The sequence below is a fragment of the Schistocerca serialis genome, chromosome 12 (genome assembly GCF_023864345.2).
Source record: "Schistocerca serialis cubense isolate TAMUIC-IGC-003099 chromosome 12, iqSchSeri2.2, whole genome shotgun sequence".
Classification (NCBI taxonomy): Eukaryota; Metazoa; Arthropoda; class Insecta; order Orthoptera; family Acrididae; genus Schistocerca; species Schistocerca serialis.
In genome coordinates, this window is record NC_064649.1 from 146,160,057 (window position 1) to 146,181,245 (window position 21,189).

Sequence of the window (21,189 nt, forward strand, 5' to 3'; positions counted from 1 at the left end):
CTGTGCTTGGGCCGTAAAAATATAACACTGTGTTCCGTAAAGGCAAACGATTAATTTACGTCAGTTCGAATTCCTGTCGACTATCGAAATATTTAGGATACGGTCGCCGAGAAAAATATCACAGATTTTAGGGCCTATCGTTTGTTTTAGAAACTGTAGTCACTCTTTCATTATAAAGGTACCTCCGAGGGCATCGCCCTGGTAGGATATACTTGTCTCTTCACCATCAGAATCATGTGTAAACTCTCATCAGAATATGGTTTCTTCTCATTGCCAAGAGGGGAACGTCCACATTACTCTCGTTGGTGTCACAACAATATATAGCAAGGAATATGATGTTGCACTGCCCTCAGCTGGTATAAAAATCAGCGTACGCTATTGCTAAAGTACCGATTGTTACAAATCACCATCCTCTGTGTGTGGCCGATACTTATATGACGTTGCGTCTGACTGAATCACGTTGAAACACATAGTCGACGGCGTATAGATTACATACATATTCCGTAAGACCACCATGGAGTGCATGACAGACGGTTGTACCACATGTCAGTCATTGACACACTATAATCAGTTGCAAATCTTTGTCATGCGAAATTTCAGGAAATTGCCTATTTCCAGTCAGCGATTAATAGGATTGTAAATATTTCACTACAACAACCAGCAATGGATAAAGAAATAACTGTATCCAGCACACAGTCTACAAAACAATTTCAAGCCAAACATAGTACGAAAATTACATAAAGAAAAAAAAAAACATAACCCACGAACCAACCGATATACAGTAATATAACAATGATAAACCCCAGCCAAACAGAAAATCACATACATACCAGCAGTCTACATGGGGAAACTGTCAAACAAGATGAACAATATACCAAAATATACACCCATAAAGCTAGCATTCAGAACTATTGATAGCCTAAACACGAAAATCCACTCTGTAAGAACCAAAATACCAGAATACGCTAATCCACGCATAACAGAATTACATGTGACAATTTTAACAAATTTTACAATGGACAAAGACTTGAAGTACGTACTAGACATCGTCATAACAGTCGATCGAGTCTCTTCATGCATTAAAAAAACCAAACATAAATATTTAATATTAATCAAAGGACAGTTGCGGCTCACCATATAGGGGAGATCTCTCTCTCTCTCTCTCTCTCTCTCTCTCTCTTACACACACACACACACACACACACACACACACACACACACACACACACACAATAGCAAAAGAATCTGCCATGAACGTAGTGGAGGAATTGGAAATTTATACACACATGAAAAATTACCCACACGACGTATTAACCGAACAGGGTACAAAATTTCATTGACATTCTGGAACCTCACAACGAATAAAAAATAAACTACCACAGATTCCACAAAGAACTAAATTATCTGACAGTACGGCAGACTTCCTCTAAACGCTTTGTAAAGGTACAGCATCCCTGAGAATTGTCAACAGCTGTAAAATTGCTGAATGGCTATTTTTTACCATCACAAAAACAGCGACACCTGACGAAAGGATTCGTGAATGATACAACATGTACGTCTCCCCAGCTAGACGTAAGTATACACGACAATTAACCATCGCGAAAGTAAATGGAATTTACCAACTGTAATATTCACAGCCGGCCGGAGTGGCCGAGCGGTTCTAGGCGCTACAGTCTGGAACCGCGTGACCGCTACGGTCGCAGGTTCGATTCCTGCCTCGGGCATGGATGTGTGTGATGTCCTTAGGTTAGTTTATGTAGTTGTAAGTTCTAGGGGACTGATGACCTCAGAAGTGAACTCCCTTAATGCTCAGAGCTATTTAAACCATTTTGTAATATTCGCAGGTGCACTTGATAATGGTAAGACTGCCTAAGTAGAATTATTGTACGAAATACAATAAGACTATATTACCAGCTAACTTGGAAGATTCAGTTTAAAATGTCATGTTACGGCCTGTTTCATGCTGCGGGCCCAGGTATACACACACACAAAAAAAGTCAAATGACTTACGGCAATGCAGCCGGATGACGTCGTCGAAAACAGCCGATATTTAGACAGGAGACCAGCCAGTCATTTTAAAGGCGAAAGTGCAGCAAGTAACCTCTGTGCAAGGAAATTTAAAACCTCGGTTTGCGTAGCTGTTCTTTGTATTTCTCCGATATGAGTTCCGGATGTTTTTTCATTCTCCTTGCGAATCGCTAGAGGGTACGCCAGCAGAATTGTGAAGGAAGTTCTGTCCGCATTTTTCTACGTTCGATCCCCGGTTTCTTTAGCAGTACCTTCGAACAAAGGAACTTCGGAACAAGCAAAGTAATTTTCGACCAAATGGCAGTTTTCCGAATGTGACAGTCCTGAAAGAAAACGTGCTTGCACTAAAGATTCTTTAAATCATTATCTATGTCTTATTGAGAGTCCATCCAGTTTTCTTTCAATAGACATCTTGCAGCCAACACGACTAGGACTCAAACTGCACATGCGCGAAAAGGCTGCCCTGTCGCAATGTGGTGTCCTGGACAGTCGCAGGCAGCGGTCACGCCGTGGGAAACGAATTTAACTTAGAAAAGTGTATACCAACTCCAGTTTCACTAATTTTAATTTGAGGAGATAAGGAATTGCCACCGCAGTTTTTAGGTTTTGTACTGGATTGTGTCGCATTGTACACACACTGTTTTGACAATCGCAACGTTGTGAAATGGCTTCCTACTTTGCTAATGTAAAGGTATTTCGAAAAACTTCAAATACTGACCAGTGACACTCAGCACGGAAGCTGTTTATGCCACTTTCAAACCTTTTTAGGAGCGAAATACTGTAGGGAGGGATCCACAATAACATTGCCGTGGGCGGAGCTTGTGTAGTACGCATTTCTGCCGCTAGGCGGGTATACGCAACTAACTCATTGTCAGTTGAGTGCCGGCTGTGTCGTCGACCTGGCTTATTCCGTTAATCTGCAGTGATTGTTTTTACTTGCACTGTTTTGTTCTTGTTTCATTTTTTATGATGGCAAGTTTAAGTGAACAATGTGCAGGCGTGAAATTTTGTTTTCTACTCGATACAAATGTTGCTGAAAGTGTTTTAATGTTGAAAACAAATGGCTCTGAGCACTATGGGACTTAACATCTGAGGTCATCAGTCCCCTAGAACTTGGAACTACTTAAGCATAACTAACCTAAGGACATCACACATATCCATGCCCGAGGCAGGATTCGAACCTGCGACCGCAGCGGTCGCCCGGTTCCAGACTGCAGCGCCCAGAACCGCTCGGCCACAGCGGCCGGCAATGTTGAAAACAGTTTGGCAAGATGACGCCACGGGAAAAAAATCGAGTGTACGAGTGGTTTGCTCGATTTCAAAATGGCGACATGTCGATCGATGACAAATCTCGTTCTGGACGTCCGTCAACTGCCCGAATCGACGAAAATATTGAAAAAATTCGCGAGCTTGTGCTCACGGACTGTTGACAGACAATTGATCAACTGTCAGAGATTAGTGGGTTATCTTGGAGCTCCGTTCAGGGAATTTCAACGGAAGATATGGCAGTAGAAAGGGTTGCTGCCAAGTTTTGTCCTCGGGTTTTGATTAACAATCAAAAGGAACATAGAGGTGAAACGTGCCGTGCTTCGGGACAACAGCTTGAAACTGATCCAGATTTTCTATCACACATCATTACTGGTGATGAGACCCAGAAACAAAGCAACAGTCAAGCCAATGGAATACGTCATCATGTCCAAAATCAAATACCAAAACACTGCTGTTTTTTTGTGCTTTGATACCAAGGGTGTGGTTCACTCAGTTTGTTCCCGCAGGTCAGACTGTCCATCAGACCTTTTATTTGGACGTTTTAAGACGGTTGCGTGTCAGGGTTCGTCACAAAAGACCCGATTTGTGTCAGATAGGAGAATAGTTCTTCCACCACGACAACGCACCTGCACACAGCCATCTCTGTTAGACAGTTTTTGGCTAAAAATGGCACGGTTCTGCTGTCCCATGCACCTTCCTCGCTTGACCTGGCTCCCTGCGACTTCTTATTTCCACAGATGGAAAGGGGAATGAAAGGACAAATGTAGTAACTGTAACGGAGAGTATTTTAAAGGACTTAAGGTTGTTTTGTGAACAATTTGAAAATATATTGCTTTCAAAAATAAGTGCAGTTTTTTTGGGCACTGCCTCATATTTATATCCAGGTAAAATACTTTTAATCTTTGTTCCTCCTTAGGGAAACTGAAGTACTAATTGCACATAATAATTCTCCACATCACGAGTTCTATTTGTGCAGTTTCCTAGTATACATTCAACAGACTAACAGCACACTTCCAAATTTATCAAGGTCTTGTATTGTACACACACTGGCTGACAAAATAAGTGAAGCATCCAGAAGGGAAGAGGGAATGAAACGAAACTTTGTGGTTTAGGAAGATATGATGTGTTAATTCAGTGATTACAGAGTGTAATCAAATTTACAAAGAACTTAGCAGTACGAGGCCTCTAATCAATACGATGTTGCGCCGCATCTGGTGTGGATCCGTGCACTGGTTCGGTTGGGGAGGGTGTCAACATAGTCGTCGTATCCTGTCTCGAGACACGCTGATCCAGAACTCTTCTAACTGCTCCTCGATCTTGAATAGTGCGAGGCGCAGTTGGCATCCAAGCTGGTCCCACACATGTTCTGTCGGGGACTCGTCTGGAGATGTTGCTGGCCACTGAAGTGGTTCAACAACACAGAGTTCACAGACTGACGTGCCACACGTTTATGGGGATTGTCCTGTTGAAATATGGCACCACGATACTGCCGCATGGGAGATACCACACGACGACACAGTATGCCCACTGTGGCACTGACGACAATCGTCAGACGCTGTCGTCAGAGATCGGCCGACAGCGCTGTCACAATGCGTCCGATCTCCTCCATCAATTTTTGGCGGGATGAAGGAAGCTAGGTGAAGTTAGAATCTGCTTTACGTATAGGGTAGATTAGGCTTTAACCTTAAAGGGTGATATGGATACGACAACGCCTCTGTACTTGGAGACGAGTGCTACAATGCGACTTTTGCTAATATAAAGATGCCAAATTCGTGTGAATGATCTATATCGTTTTCTGTATATTCTGACCTGAGTTATTGGAATTGGCAGACAAGTTTTACGAATATATGGGTTCAAGGGAGAAACGTTGTGTTACACGCTGGAGATGATTCGTAGTGTTCTTGGAAAGCAAGATTACAAAATGTTCTGCAGAATTTATTTGAAGCCGTCCAGGCATAAATCTATTATCCTTCAATGACTGTCATGTAGCATTCGTGAGAAAGACAGACCAAGTTTATAATAAGATACTCTGAACACCTAAAGCACTGAGAAGTGGAAACACAGAAGGCACAGTTGCAAACTGTTTCGTGTAACAGAGACGCCACCCTACTGTCTTAAATCACCAGTAAGCGGTAATAATTTATATGCAGGTAATGTCCACCTACTACAACCCAAAATAGATTCACTGCAGTAACTTTAACGATAAGATACGCCATCCTTCTCACTTGAGCATTTTTTTATGATTTACGCCTAAAATGTTCGATAAAGATTTTGCCCCTTTAGGTTTCCAATAAAGGTACCATTCCGAAATATATCATCCTCAGAATGCCTCTAACTTCTCCGTTTACTAAAAGCAGCGATTTCCCGTAGTCCGTGTTCCGTGTCGTGTTGGTCTATATGACCGTATAAAACTAACTGATCTGAATTTCACCGGTTGTCGTCCGAAGTCAATACGCTGGGGCGATGAGATCGGCTGCATTGTGACCGCGTACGTAGCGGCGTACTGGTTTGAAAAGATCGGCCGTCTTCGGCCGATGTCGGTCGTCGGCGAAATCCACCGATATCGATGCCAGTCCGGCCGCAGCCTCGGTGTTGGTGGATAGGGGACTGCCATGCCACGTCACGTAACTGAAATCAGGAAATTGCTTGTTTGCAGTAATGCACATGTCCACACACTGCGACGGCGTCTTGAGCACCACAGACTTCCGGCACGGGGCCCACTGTCACAGTTTCCCTTGACGACGCAGCAGGCAGTGGGGATGGTGGTTATCGCTGAAACAACTGGTTTTCGGTCATGTCAGTATACTAGCTCACCCGGCGAACTCTGTTCCGCCTTGTTGTTGTTGTTGTTGTTGTGGTCTTCAGTCCTGAGACTGGTTTGATGCAGCTCTCCATGCTACTCTATCCTGTGCAAGCTTCTTCATCTCCCAGTACCTACTGCAACCTACATCCTTCTGAATCTGCTTAGTGTATTCATCTCTTGGTCTCCCTCTAAGATTTTTACCCTCCACGCTGCCATCCAATAATAAATTGCTGATCCCTTCATGCCTAAGAACATGCCCTACCAACCGATCCCTTCTTCTTGTCAAGTTGTGCCACAAACTTCTCTTCTCCCCAATCCTATTCAATACCTCCGTATTAGTTATGTGATCTACCCATCTAATCTTCGGCATTCTTCTGTAGCACCACATTTCGAAAGCTTCTATTCTCTTCTTGACCAAACTATTTATTGTCCATGTTTCACTTCCATACATGGCTACACTCCATACAAATACTTTCAGAAACGATTTCCTGACACTTAAATCTATACTCGATGTTAAGAAATTTCTCTTCTTCAGAAACGCTTTCCTTGCCATTGCCAGTCTACATTTTATACCCTCTCTACTTCGACCATCATCAGTTATTTTGGCCGGCCGGAGTGGCCGTGCAGTTCTAGGCGCTACAGTCTGGAACCGAGCGACCGCTACGGTCGCAGGTTCGAATCCTGCCTCGGGCATGGATGTGTGTGATGTCCTTAGGTTAGTTAGGTTTAATTAGTTCTAAGTTCTAGGCGACTGATGACCTCAGAAGTTAAGTCGCATAGTGCTCAGAGCCATTTGAACCATCAGTTATTTTGCTCCCCAAATAGCAAAATTCCTTTACTAGTTTAAGTGTCTCATTTCCTAATCTAATTCCCTCAGCATCACCTGACTTAGTTCGACTACATTCCATTATCCTCGTTTTGCTTTTGTTGATGTTCATCGTATATCCTCCTTTCAAGACACTATCCATTCCGTTCAACTGCTCTTCCAAGTCCTTTGCTGTGTTCTGCCTTAAAGACAATAAATAATCTGATTTTGGATATTAAGTTCAATTTTTTATTAGGAAATACAAATAAAAAATTTAAGTATTTTAATGATTATTCTTTATGTTTTTTGGTACATAGCTTCCACTCTTCAATTAAGTACCTTGTGATACACGACATTTTTTGTTTTATTAGCAGGCGCAAGAACAAACAACGCAGATGGTCTTCCGACCTGTGAACATGCCACATATGGTACAAATGGCTCTGAGCACGATGGGCACACACCCATTCCCGAGGCAGGTTTCGAACCTGCGACCCTAGCGGTCGCGCGGTTCCAGATGTAGCGTCTAGAACCGCTCGGCCACCCCGGCCGGCATGCCACATATAATTGACCATGTGAAAAACATGGATATTCCAGATTTAAACTACAAACTTTCAAGGAGTGGCCTTGTGATTTGTTAATGGTCATGGCGAATGCAAGGCGGATCGGAAATTGAAGTCTTTTAAACTCAAACGGCATATCGTTTGGGATCATCGGCATCCTTTGAGTATCGTCGCGTATATAACATTGTTCATCAATTTACTTAGCACCAGACGTGTATCGTTGCACAGTTTTGGTTGGTTTATGTTTCGAAACATTATTACTACGGAGTCAACTTTTAGGCGTAAATTGTGCGGTGGTAAGCCAGGCACATCCAAGGAGTTTAAAAATTCAATTGGATAGTTGGTGGCTTCATCTTCATTTGTTACACAGTCAATAGATTTGAGCCGGCCGGTGTGGCCGAGCGGTTCTAGGCGCTTCAGTCTGGAACCGCGCGACCGCTACGGTGGCAGGTTCAAATCCTGCCTCGGGCATGGATGTGTGTGATGTCCTTAGGTTAGTTAGGTTTAAGTAGTTAAGTTCTAGGGGACTGATGACCTCAGATGTTAAGTCCCATAGTGCTCAGAGCCATTTGAACCATTTTGGAATAGATTTAATGAATGCATTTTACCAATGATTTCATTCTGAATTATGTAGTTTAGGTCATCTACATCTTTATTCTTAGCCGCTAAAATTGCTCGCACACTCAACCATTCATTACTTCTGTAGTTAGTAATGATATTTGGGAATACTTTGTTGATAAGTTCGTCTTTCGATGAGACAAAGTTACACAAATTACGTCGCCACAAAGCAATTAATGCAATGGCTCAGGTGGCGGAGTCAACAATGGCAATTTCACTTTCCCAGTAAGGCAGCACAATCTGTGAGTTTCCCAGGAAAACTTCAAAGCGCCCCAATACTCGCAAACAACGTCCATCGGCCCAGTGCAATCGCAAGGGTGCAAGCAGTAATCAGTGCTGCAGTCGTATCTGAACGCTGCTCGATTCAAATCATCACGTGATAAGTCTCTTCTTGTGCCTCGAAAATTATCTACATGTTGATCCCTGTTGTCCCCTCGACGATTTCGCATTGCCAACCGAGCCGTTTCACGGGCTGCCTCACTTTGCTCTTGCGATTGAGAAGCACGAAGTCGAGCCGAGCCACACTAACGCGGCGCTCTTCACGGGCAATTTGTTGTTCTTCTTCAGTCCTCTCATTCGCAATGTTTTGTATCCTTCTTGCATTTCGGCTTTGTCGAGAAATACTCGATCGTCTTGGTCGCGGCATTGTTAATGATGATTCAAAGAAAATACAAATCACTTCTTTAAATTTTTAATTAATGGTATATATTGATACTTAACCATAGACGTTTAGCTCTCATTTGCGTTTTGTTTTTCCATGCCAGAGGCGTTTTTGTTATACTACGTTTTATTGCGGTCGAACGGGATAAAAAGTATCCTATGTCCGTCTCCTGGTTCTAAGCTACCTCTCCACCAATTTTCAGCCAAATCGGTCCAGCCGTTCTTGAGTTATAAATAGTGTAACTAACACGACTTTCTTTTATATAAATATAGATTTCAGTGCCAGCTTAACCTGACTGTTGAAACCGCTCAAATTAACCAGTTTCTGCAATAACCGATTTTCGGCTTTTCTTATTCCTATTGTTTCCTGTACTGGACACAGAAACCGAACGAAGATTGAAAAATTCTGATTCTCTCAGTTTCAAGATACATTAAATGAAAATATTAAATTGAGTACGGAAAGAAAATGAAACTTAGTCTGTTCACTGTTTGCTTCTTTTCTGTAAAGTGATCAGTGGTTGAATACTACAAAAAGCTTCCTAGTATTCCCCTACTGATTATAATTTTTCGAACTCTGCTTAAAAATCATGTCGTAATCTAAGCTCGCACCACTGTCTTGCTACGGTTGCAATCTCCGAGTATTCTATTGCTGTGGGGTTATAAATAAAGACAACTGCTACAGAAAGCGTTTTGTAATGCACAGCATTCCTCTGTCAGACTACCGCCAAATACACAGAAACCTCTTGCAGCTGGCCAACGGCCGACGACTACTTGGAATACGGTTTTTCTTTGCCCTTCGCATTTTAGTTCTCAGATCCTCTACAGTAAATTTCACCTCTGGAGGCCGCCCGTTCGAGCGAAGATTGTGCCCGTATTTGGGAAGGATCCTGTGACAAGCACAACATGACATTAAAAACTGTAACTATTATTTCCGTTTGGTGTCTTACAAAAAACAACGAGAATAATGGCATTACTACCGATATACGAAATGCTCTGCTGCATCGACGGAATATATATATACAGGGTGGTCCACTGATCGTGACCGGGCCAAATATCCCACGAAATAAGCGTCAAACGAAAAAACTACGAAGAACGAAACTTGTCTAGCTTGAAGGGGGAAACCAGATGACGCTATGGTCGACCGCCTAGATGGCGCTGCCATAGGTCAAAGGGATATAAACTGTGTTTTTTAAAATAGGAACCCCCATTTTTATTACATATTCATGTAGTACGTAAAGAAATATGAATGTTTTAGTTGGACCACTTTTTTCGCTTTGTGATAGTCACAAACATATGGCTCACAATTTTAGACGAACAGTTGGTAACAGGTAGATTTTTTAAATTAAAACACAGAACGTAGGTACGTTTGAACATTTTATTTCGGTTGTTCCAATGTGATACATGTACCTTTGTGAACTTACCATTTCTGAGATCGCATGCTGTTACAGCGTGATTACATTAATGCAATAAATGCTCAAAATGATGTCCGTCAACCTCAATGCATTTGGCAGTATGTGTAACGACTTTCCTGTCAACAGCGAGTAGTTCGCCTTTCGTAATGTTCGCACATGCATTGACAATGCGCTGACGCATGTTGTCAGGCGTTGTCGGTGGATCACGATAGCAAATATCCATCAACTTTCCCCACAAAATGTCATCGTCCCGTAATTTTTCTCCAGTGGCAGAACTGTAGACGACGTTCAAAGTCGTCGCCATGCAATTCCTGGTGCTTAGAAATATGGTACGGCCGCAATCGATGTTGATGTAGCATTCTCAACACCGACGTTTTTGAGATTCCCGATTCTCGCGCAATTCGTCTGCTACTGATGGGCCAATTAGCCTGCGACAGCAGCTAAAACGCCTACTTGGGCATCACTATTTGTTGCAGGTCGTGGTTGACGTTTCACATGTGGCTGAACACTTCCCCCACGCCCGGGTTCCCGGGTTCGATTCCCGGCGGGGTCAGGGATTTTCTCTGCCTCGTGACGGCTGGGTGTTGTGTGCTGTCCTTAGGTTAGTTAGGTTTAAGTAGTTCTAAGTTCTAGGGGACTGATGACCATAGATGTTAAGTCCCATAGTGCTCAGAGCCATTTGAACCATTTGAACACTTCCTGTTTCCTTAAATAACGTCCGGAAACTTGGATGATGTTGTCCAGGATACCGAGCAGCGTACATAGCACATGCCCGTTGGACATTTTGATCACAATAGTCATACATCAACACGATATCGACCTTTTCCGCAATTGGTAAACGGTCCATTTTAACACGGGTAACGTATCACGAAGCAAATACCGTCCGCACTGGCGGAATGTTACGTGATACCACGTACTTATACGTTTGTGACTATTACAGCGCCATCTACCACAAAGCGAAAATAGTGGTCCAACCAAAACATTCATATTTCTTTACGTAATACACTAATATGTAATAAAAATGGGGGTTCCTATTTAAAAAAAACGCAGTTGATATCCGTTTGACCTAAGGCAGCACCATCTAGCGGGCCAACCATAGCGCCATCTGGTTTCCCCCTTCAAGCTAGACGAGTTCCGTTCTTTGTAGTTTTTTCGTTCGATGCTTATTTCGTGAGATATTTGGCCTGGTCACTGTGGTGTCACCGCCAGACACCACACTTGCTGGGTGGTAGCATTTAAATCGGCCGCGGTCCGTTAGTATACGTCGGACTCGCGTGTAGCCACTATCAGTGATGGCAGACCGAGCGCCGCCACACGGCAAGTCTAGAGACGTTCTAGCACTCGCCCCAGTTGTACAGCCGACTTTGCTAGCGCTGGTTCACTGACAAATTACGTTCCTTATTTGCCGAGACGATAGTTATCATAGCCTTCAGCTACGCCATTTGCTACGACCTAGCAAGGCGCCATTATCATTTGCTATTTATCTTGTGATGCATGTACCGTCAGACCGATGTTTACCAGTTATGGATTAAAGTTAAGTATTCCAGAAGCTACGTACTTTTTATACTAGACTCAACTCCTTTAACTGTTCCAGACCTCACGCCAGCCTGCGTGAGCTTAAACGCGTGCCTTTCGGCTATCTCATAGTGGCTTCGCTGTCTTGCCAAGTCACAACAGTCACTATCAATGGACCACCCTGTATATAATAAATCCTAATGCGTATGAATATTTCTGAGTGGTAGTTTTCGCTTTACACCCGTTTAAGTAACAAAGCGAATGCTGCACGATAGAGAACGGACGATATTTTCATGGCGTGGCATCATATGTAGACAACGGCTCGAAATCTTATCTGTCTGCCTGACGCCAAGAAAATGAAGAAACCGTAAGTGTAATCAGCTGATGTGTGTTTCTGTCTGCTCATTCGTCACATGTGGAATGTTTTCCGCCTGCGACCCTTGTTGCAGAAATAATTTTTGCTGCATAGTTTGCTATTTTTTTCTAGCGAATTCGTTCGTATATCTGCGGAGAACCTTGGGAAATATTGCTTGCGATTGCATCATATGGTTTTAGAAGTCTCCAGGGGACGAAAAAAGAAAACTTTGGGACCGCTGACGACATGTTTACATTATATGCCCTTCCTGCTAGGCATACGCAGGCGTTGCGCAACTGTCGTTTGTGGTCCTTAGAGGCAGTCTGCGATGTTGCAATGTTTCGACTAAAAGGAACATTCTCTACATTTAGTTTTCACAAGTTACTGCATATTGTATAGTTTGACAGATAAATGAACAGAAACTAATATGCTTTTGTGTATGCAGTGATAAAGAACTTTTACAGTTGCTAGGAACCGCATCATATAACACACAGCAGTGGTTAATTATAATATGTATATATATATATATATATATATATATATATATATATATATATATATATATATATATAATATTAAATGAAATTTAGAAAATTTTCAGTTTACGAAAGATGTATTCACAACTGGCAATTCTACGGTTGCAATAATGAATCATTCTTTAAATGTTTGATGTACGTGTGGTATGTCTTATAACATTGGTTCCCTACTTCTCTGAGACGATTAATACTGAGTGCTGTCAGGCGTTAGCCAGTACACTCCCCCTCCCTATCATCATCAGTAGCAGCAGCATCTAACTAACTATACACTGGAAAACGATGTTCTTTGAACACTTTCATTATGAAAATGATGAATGGTAAATAATATTTAGTTTTTACAGATGTTTTATTAACCAACGACGTAACGCATCAATGAAACACTAATGAATCAATTCTCAGTAGTCGCGAGTGCTACGTACGCTCCTCCCCCGAAAAGAAAGTTACTTTTACACGTTGACGACAAGACACGTGCTACAAAAACATGCTTCCTCTACTCCACTCATCACCCTCACCCTGCGGTCCCATTAAAAATCAACCAAGTGTGAGAAACTTACCTGGCTCTACTGTCTGTAAACAACTGGATCTCTGGACTCCTTAATTCTGAACTAGCAGAAATTTGAGACTTTTGGGTACCGCTGGTTTGTGTCTGACAACTGCCACTAATGATCATGATCATCATCATCACCATCATGACTATGATGGTGAGTCGCTGTCAGTTTGTGTATTGTAGCGAATTCCCGGCTTCGATTCCCGGCGGGGTCAGGGATTTTCTCTGCCTCGTGATGACTGGGTGTTGTGTGATGTCCTTAGGTTAGTTAGACTTAAGTAGTTCTAACTTCTAGGGGCTGATGACCATAGATGTTAAGTCCCATAGTGCTCAGAGCAATTTGAATTTGAATTATTGTAGCGAAATGAATAATGAAGCAATTTCTGGTGTATTGCGTGAGCTAGGTACAATATGAAGAAGGCACTTTCATCAGATTTTTAAGCACAAGTAATGCATATGTGTCAGTTTTACTGTCATGGATGCATTGCACAATGTATGTATGTATGTATGTACGTGGGTAAGTCAATTATTATCCGCAATTTACACTCATGCTCATAAATTAAGGATAATTGCAGTAATTGGTGTCACACAACGGGGCACCACACAAAACTGGCGCTAATAGCATAGGCACATAGGGAGAACACACGACACACACATCTGTAAGTCCGCGGTATTGGTGGTAAGTTGAGAAAACCGTCCCGAAACACATGTGCTACAGAACGCCACTGTTTCATGTATCCCGACATCAATGTGGGATAAGATCACCATGCACACGTACACAGGCCGCACAACGGGTTGGCATACTGTGGATCAGGTGGTCGAGCAGCTGCTGGGGTATAGCCTTCCATTCTTGCACCAGTGCCTGTCGGACCTCCGGAAGTCTCCTAGGGACTTGAAGACGTGCAGCGATACGTCGACCGAGAGCATCCCAGACGTGATCGATGGGGTTTAGGTCTGGAGAACAGGCAGGTCATTCCATTCGCCTGATATCTTCTGTTTCAAGGTACTCCTCTATGATGGCAGCTCGGTGGGGCCGTGCGTTATCATCCATCAGGAGTAATGTGGCAAAAGGCGGACATACCGGTGCAAAATGACGTCCCAATACACCTGACCTGTTAAGTTCCTCTGTCAAAGACATACAGGGCTGTACGTGCACCAATCATAATCCCACCCCACACCATCAAACCACGACCTCCATACAGGTCCCTTTCAAGGTTATTAAGGTGTTGGTATCTGGTTCCTGGTTCACGCCAGATTAAAACCCGGCGAGAATCACTGTTCAGACTATACCTAGACTCGTCCGTGAACATAACCTGGGGCCACTGTTACAATGACCATGTACTGTGTTCTTGACATCACGCTTTACGGGCTTTTCCTGTAACGAGGGTTCAGTGGAATGCACCTCGCAGGTCTCTGGGCTAATAAACCATGTCTGTACAGTCGCCTGTAGACTGTGTGTCTGGAGACAACTGTTCCAGTGGCTGCATAAGGTCCTGGGCAAGGCTACCTGCAGTACTCTGTGGTCGTCTGCGGGCACTGATGGTGAAATATCGGTCTTCTTGTCGTGTTGTACACTGTGGACGCCTCGTACTGTAGCGCCTAGACACGTTTCTTGTCTGCTGGAATCGTTGCCGTAATCCTGAGATCACACTTTGTGGCACAGAGGGCCCATGCTACGATGTGCTATGTTTGACCAGCCTCCAGACGCCCTAGTATTCTACCCGTCATAACGTCATCAATATGTGAATGGTGGGCTCCATGTGTTTCCCAAGCCCTGCAGCGACCGTAAACCATAAAATTACCAAATATACAGTAACCAGTCACAAAATCATGTTTTATTTATTCACTTTTGCAAATCGATTTCAACTTATTAACAGCCATCATCGGTGTTTTCAACCAATATGTGCCTTGAGTGATTTTAAGACTGGTTGCTGCATATTTGGTAATTTTAATGTCATCAGTATGTGTTCTTTGAGCCATTTTCAACACACAGTCACCACTAGCACGTCTGAAAAAGTCTGCACACTTTGTCGCTGAACCATAGTCTGACACGCACCAACACACCTCAGCGTATGTGGACTGCTTCCAGCGTCACCGTGCGACGACCGCAGGTCAAATGCACCGCATGGTCATACCCCGAGGTGATTTAAATTTGCAAACAGCCGACCAGAGCGTTGTTTCACCATGTATCAGCATTATCCTTAATTTATGAGCATGAGTGTAGCTATATTTTTGTTTATTTTGGTAGCGCTCTAGTTTCACGTTGATGACGCATGCTTTGTTTATTTGTTCTATATCTTTGCAATTTGAAAATTGCTAGGTTAGTTTCGTTATCGCTGCCGTGCTGTTAATCATGGTTGCTCCGCTGTATGTCTGCACCAAAGAAGAGCAACGTTCAGTGATCCGTTTTTTGTGGTCGGAATGCGTATCAGGGGCCGAAATTCATCGAAGACTTTCGGTACAGTACGGGAACAGTGTTTTGCCACAACGAAGTGTCTACGAATGGACTGAAAACTTCCGAAATGGTGGCACAAGTGTAACGCACGATAAAGGAGCCGGACGACCGTTTACCGTCAGAGATGAAGAAACCATTGAGCGTTCACGTGAAATGATTCTCTTAGACAGACGATTAACTATTGACGAAGTGGCACATCGTCTGCAAAGTAGTCACGGTTCTGCCTACGAAATAATCCACAACAGACTTGAGTTTCATGAAGTTTGTGCAAGGTGGGTCCCAAAACAACCCACACAGTTGAATAAGCAAACGCGCTTGTACATCTGAAAAAAAATTTGGTTCACTATGGTAACGAAGGGGACAACTTCTTAGACAGGATCATTACTGATGACGAAACATGGATCCATCATTACGAGCCGGAGAGTAAACGGCAGAGTATGGAATGGAAACATCCAAATTCGCCGTGCAAGAATAAGTTCAAGACCCAACCGTCCGCGGGAACACTGATGCTTACGGTTTTTTGGGACGCCCAAGGTCCAGTACTGGAACATTATGGGGAAAGAGGCACAACAATAAACTGTGTACGTTACACTGAGATGCTTGCTGTCATACTAAAGCCTGCAATTCGAAGCAAACGCCGAGGATTGCTGTCGAAAAGTGTGTTGTTGTACGACAATGCCCGTCTGCATACTGCTGCCCACACTGCTGAAACGCTCCAGAAACTCAAATATGAAGTAGTGGATCATCCTCTAGAAAGTCCCGATCTTGCCCCTTCTGACTATTACTTGTTTGGTCCACTTAAAAATGATGTTCTTGTAAGTTTCCTATTTGATTACAATAAAATTTTATAACTACTTTACGGATAATAATTGACTTACCCTCGTACATTTGTTACACAGACTGTACTCCATCACATGAAGTCACATATTAATGCCAGCATTTGGAAGAAAGTAATTATAGGCAACTTTTGTAATCAGCTTCACAGCTTATGAAACAATGATGATTGTAACGTTCTATTAAACATTATTTAATTCATGACAAATACAGTCGAACACTCTTGTTTTTACCCTTCAGAAAATTATGTTTTACTCCTCAGGGGGTAATTTGCACCAGGTAGGGAACCACTGTGTTAGAACAAACGTATATTGCCTTGTAACATAACGTAAAGTTTTAACGTAGGCCTGAAAATTAATTATAATACGACTTATGTTGGTACTTTTTTCGGTACGAAGACTAGTTTGATGCTGCTGTCCGCACTAATCTGTCTTGTGCAAGTTTCGTCATGTGTGTTATAACAACCGATTCATTCTTTTCGTCAGGCTGCGCCATTAATTTTTTTCTTTCCCCTGTTTGGTTGAGTACCTCGTCATTTGTTAATCGATGTAACCATCTAATCTTCGGCTTTTTCCTTAGGACTGCATTTGAAAAACTATTTTCTTCTTGTGTGAGCCCTTTATAACCTACGGTTCACTTGCGTGTAAGGCTACACTCAGGACAAATAGCGCCAAGAAAGGCTTCCTAACGCTCATATTCATATTTGATAAAGAAACTTCTCCTCTTCAGGAAAGATTATTTTGTACTGCTAGTCTGCGCCGTGTATGCTTCTTCACAACATGACAAAGATTACAGTGTTAGTGCTGTCTCAGAGAAAAGGAAGAAGAAAAGAAATCTAAAGATTAACGAAGTCATGAAAGACGGAGCACAAACTTGGGTTGGTGAAGAAGAGTGAAGAAAATCCGCTTGATCTCTCAGTGCAAACATTCCTGCCGAGTAAGAGAAACGTGGGATTACTTAAAACTGGATAGCCGAGAGTTGATTTGAACCGTCGCATTGTGAGCCAACTCGCTTCAAAACGTGAAGACGATAAAAAAATGGCTATAAAATGTGTTCTTTTTAGTTTCTTTGGGTCGCTGATTAGGAATTCGATGTCGGAATTATAAAATTTAAAATGGGGAATCCAATTTCGTGGACCATAAATTATAAATTTAGGTGATTCGAGTAAAGCTTCATGTATAAATTATTTTGAAGTCGGTGATGACGATTTAGAGATCTAAATTGCCGTATAGAAATGTTTCATTCGATATTTTACATTTTCCAGTGGAAATCTCACTCATATTCGTCGCCTGACTCGTCATCGCCGACAGAAGGGTCGTTGTCGGGTTGTGCGTTGGGAGACGGTGCGAACAGCAGGCGTTTCACCTCAGGTGGCGTCTGTTTATCTTTTTCAGTTGTAAGTTTCTGGAATCTCGAGATTAGCGGATCTGATGACAGAGCCCCATGGAAGACGTCCTGCAACGGTCTCTTACTGGAAAGTTTGCGCGTAAGATGTTCTCGGTAACGCCGGATATCCTTATTCTGATTTTCCTGACCGTCTTCAGATAGCCGACCAATCGGCAACGAAGAAGCTTCGATTATGGCATATATCCGTATATCAGAACTGCGTGGACAGTTGTCGGCACCGGGGATACAGCGGAATATTATCAGTCAGGTGAGAATGGCTTCCCATTTTCAAGAAATACACATTTTTTTCCTCTGAGTTCCTGATGGATACGCTATACTTTTAAAGTTCTCTGTACAAAATTTGAGTACTTTCGCAGAATTCTGCAAAAAAGAGACTCGTGAAAATTTGAATCTTGTAAAAAAATTATTTGCCATATATTGCGAAAAAAATGTGATAAGTTATGAATAGCTCCCAAAGAGTTACTCATAAAATCCTGACGAAACTTTTGTCTGAAGATACTACATTGGAGCGCCAAAGACACTGGTGTAGGCATGCGTATTCAAATAGAGAGAGATGTGAAAACAGGCAGAATACAGAGCTGCGGTCAGTAGTGCCTTCATAATACGTGTCTGTCGCCGTTGATGGTCGGTTACTGCTGCTACAATGGCAGGTTATCACGATTTAAGTGAGTTTGGGCGTGATGTTATAATCGGTGGAAGAGCGATGGGATACAGCATCTCCGAGATAGCTATGAAGTGGGGATTTTCTCGTACGACCATTTCACGAGTGTACCGTGAATATCCGGAATCTGGTAAAGCATCAAATATCCGACATCGCTGCAGCCAGAAAAAGTTCCTGCAGGGATGGGACCAACGACGACTGAAGAGAATCGTTCAACGTGACAGAAGCACAACTCTTCCACAAATTGCTGCAGATTTCAATGCTGGCCCATCAAGTGTCAGCGTGCAAACGATTCAACGAAATATCACCGACATCGGATTTCGGAGCAGAAGGCTCAGTCGTGTACCCTTGATGACTCCACGACACAAAGGTTTACGCCTCGCCTGGGCCCGTCAGCACCGACATTGGACTGTCGATGACTGGAAACATGTTGCCTGGTCGGATGAGTCTCGTATCAAATTGTATCGAGCGGATGAAACGATGAACTCTGCATGTCGACGGGGTACTGTTCAAACTGGTAGAGGCTCTGTAATGGTGTGGGGTGTGTGCAGTTGAAGATATGGGACCCCTGGTACGTCCAGATACGACTCTGACAAGATGACACATACATAGGCACCCAGTCTGATCACTTGCATCCATTCGTGTCCTTCGTGCATTCGGACAGACTTCGGCAATTCCATCAGGACATTGCGACACTACGGACATCCAGAACTGCTACATAGTGGCTCCAGGAACACACTCCTGAGTTTAAACACTTCCGGTGGCCACCAAACTCCCCAGACATGAACATTATTGAGCATATTTGGGATGCCTTGCAACGTGCTGTTCTCCACTCCCTCTTACTCTTAAGTGATTTATGAACAACCCTACAGGATTCATGGAGTCAGTTCCCTCCAGCACTACTTCAGACATTAGTCGAGCCCATGCCACGTCGTGTTGTGGTACTAGTGCGTGCTGGCAGGAAACCTACACCATATTACGTAGGTATATCAATTTCTTTGGGTCTTCAGTGTAATTTATGGGAAAATTGCGATTATGAGGAGCCAATTTTACTGTGTGATACGTGGCGCACGGTAGAAAAATGACCGCCCACTAAAAAGTGCAAACATGTGCACGCATATATACTATGCTAAGGCAGTAGAAGAGCCTACGTAAGGCAAGAAGGCAGTAGACTTAGGTGTTGACTCAGAATTATCATCAATCACCTGATGTACAGTTGGTCGATAGCGCAACGCACGTTCAATCTGTCTATCACTGTAACCATTTTGACGAAATGTAACTTCAAGATGGGACAGCTCAGCTGGCAAAGTCTCAGCGTCAGAAACGATATGTGCCCTGTGTACCAAGGTACGAAGTACCCCTTCACGCTGAGCCGGATAGTGACAACTATTAGCTTGTAAGTACAAGTCGGTGTGAGTACGTTTCCTGTAGACTGCATGTCCCAATGATCCATCATCCTTCCTCCTAACCAACACGTCGAGAAAGGGAAGGCAACCATCCTTTTCCACCTCCATCGTAAAACGAATGTTCGGGTGGATCGAGTTCAGATGTTCTAGAAAGACATTCAAATTCTCCCTACCGTGAGGCCAAACAACGAAGGTATCGTCAACGTATCTACAGAAACAGGCGGGTTTTAAAGGCGCCGACTCCAATGCACGTTCCTCGAAGTCTTCCATAAACAAATTTGCGATCACAGGAGACAACGGACTACCCATCGCAACTCCATCTGTCTGCTCGTAATACTGGTCATTAAATAAAAAGTAAGTGGATGTCAACACATGCCTAAAGAGATTAGTTAAATCAGCACCAAACCTGGCTTCAATTAACCGCAACGAATCAGACAGAGGAACACGAGTGAAGAGAGAGACCACATCGAAACTCACTAAAATATCAGAGTCATTCAGCCTCAGTCCCTCCAAACGACGTAAAAAATCAGCTGAGTTCCTGATATGATGTTCACACCGTCCTACTTGTGGACTCAACAGAGAAGCAAGATGCTTGGATACACAATATGTCGGGGCGCCGATGTTACTCACTATAGGACGGAAAGGAACCCCTTCCTTATGAACCTTTGGAAGGCCATATAACCTAGGGGGAACCGCACTATAGGTGTTAAGCCTCTTGATTGTGTCCTGCGACAAACCACTTTTCTTCAGGAGGCTGTTGGTCTTTCTCTCAACACTTTTCGTGGGGTCAGCATCGATTCTGCGATACGTTGAATCAGATAGTAAACGTTGCATCTTTTGTACATAATCATGTTTATTTAAAACAACGGTGGCATTGCCCTTGTCAGCAGGTAAAATAACAATACTGGGATCAACTTTGAGAGAGCGTAAAGCAGCCCTCTCTGCTGCTGTTACATTACACTTGGGTGGACGAGCCCTAGTCAAAACACGGCATGCCTCCCTCCTAACTTCCTCTGCAGCGTCAGGAGGTAGTTTGCAAACTGCCTGTTCAATTGAACTAATAAAATCAACTACCGGCAAATTCTTCGGAGTGGGTGCAAAATTTAATCCCTTCCCTAGCACGGATAAGGTTGCGTCGTCAAAAGATTTCTCTGTGAGATTTATCACAGAACGTCGAGATATAACATCCGACTCCGCGCGATGAAAACGTTCAAACTTTGCCAAATGCCGGGCAGTAACGGAGTTGTACTCCCAGTCAGCTTGGGTCCATGAGGCACCGTCCAACCAATCCCAAGTGAAATCAGACACTTCAGATGCA

At 43.2% G+C, this 21,189-nt stretch overlaps 1 protein-coding gene across 2 annotated transcripts in view; it reads left to right on the forward strand.

The window, feature by feature from the left end:
• The window catches only part of LOC126428321 (uridine phosphorylase 1), a 476,800-nt gene that overhangs the window by 325,486 nt on the left and 130,125 nt on the right, over nucleotides 1-21,189 (forward strand). The gene's annotated exons all lie outside the window — the stretch shown is intronic.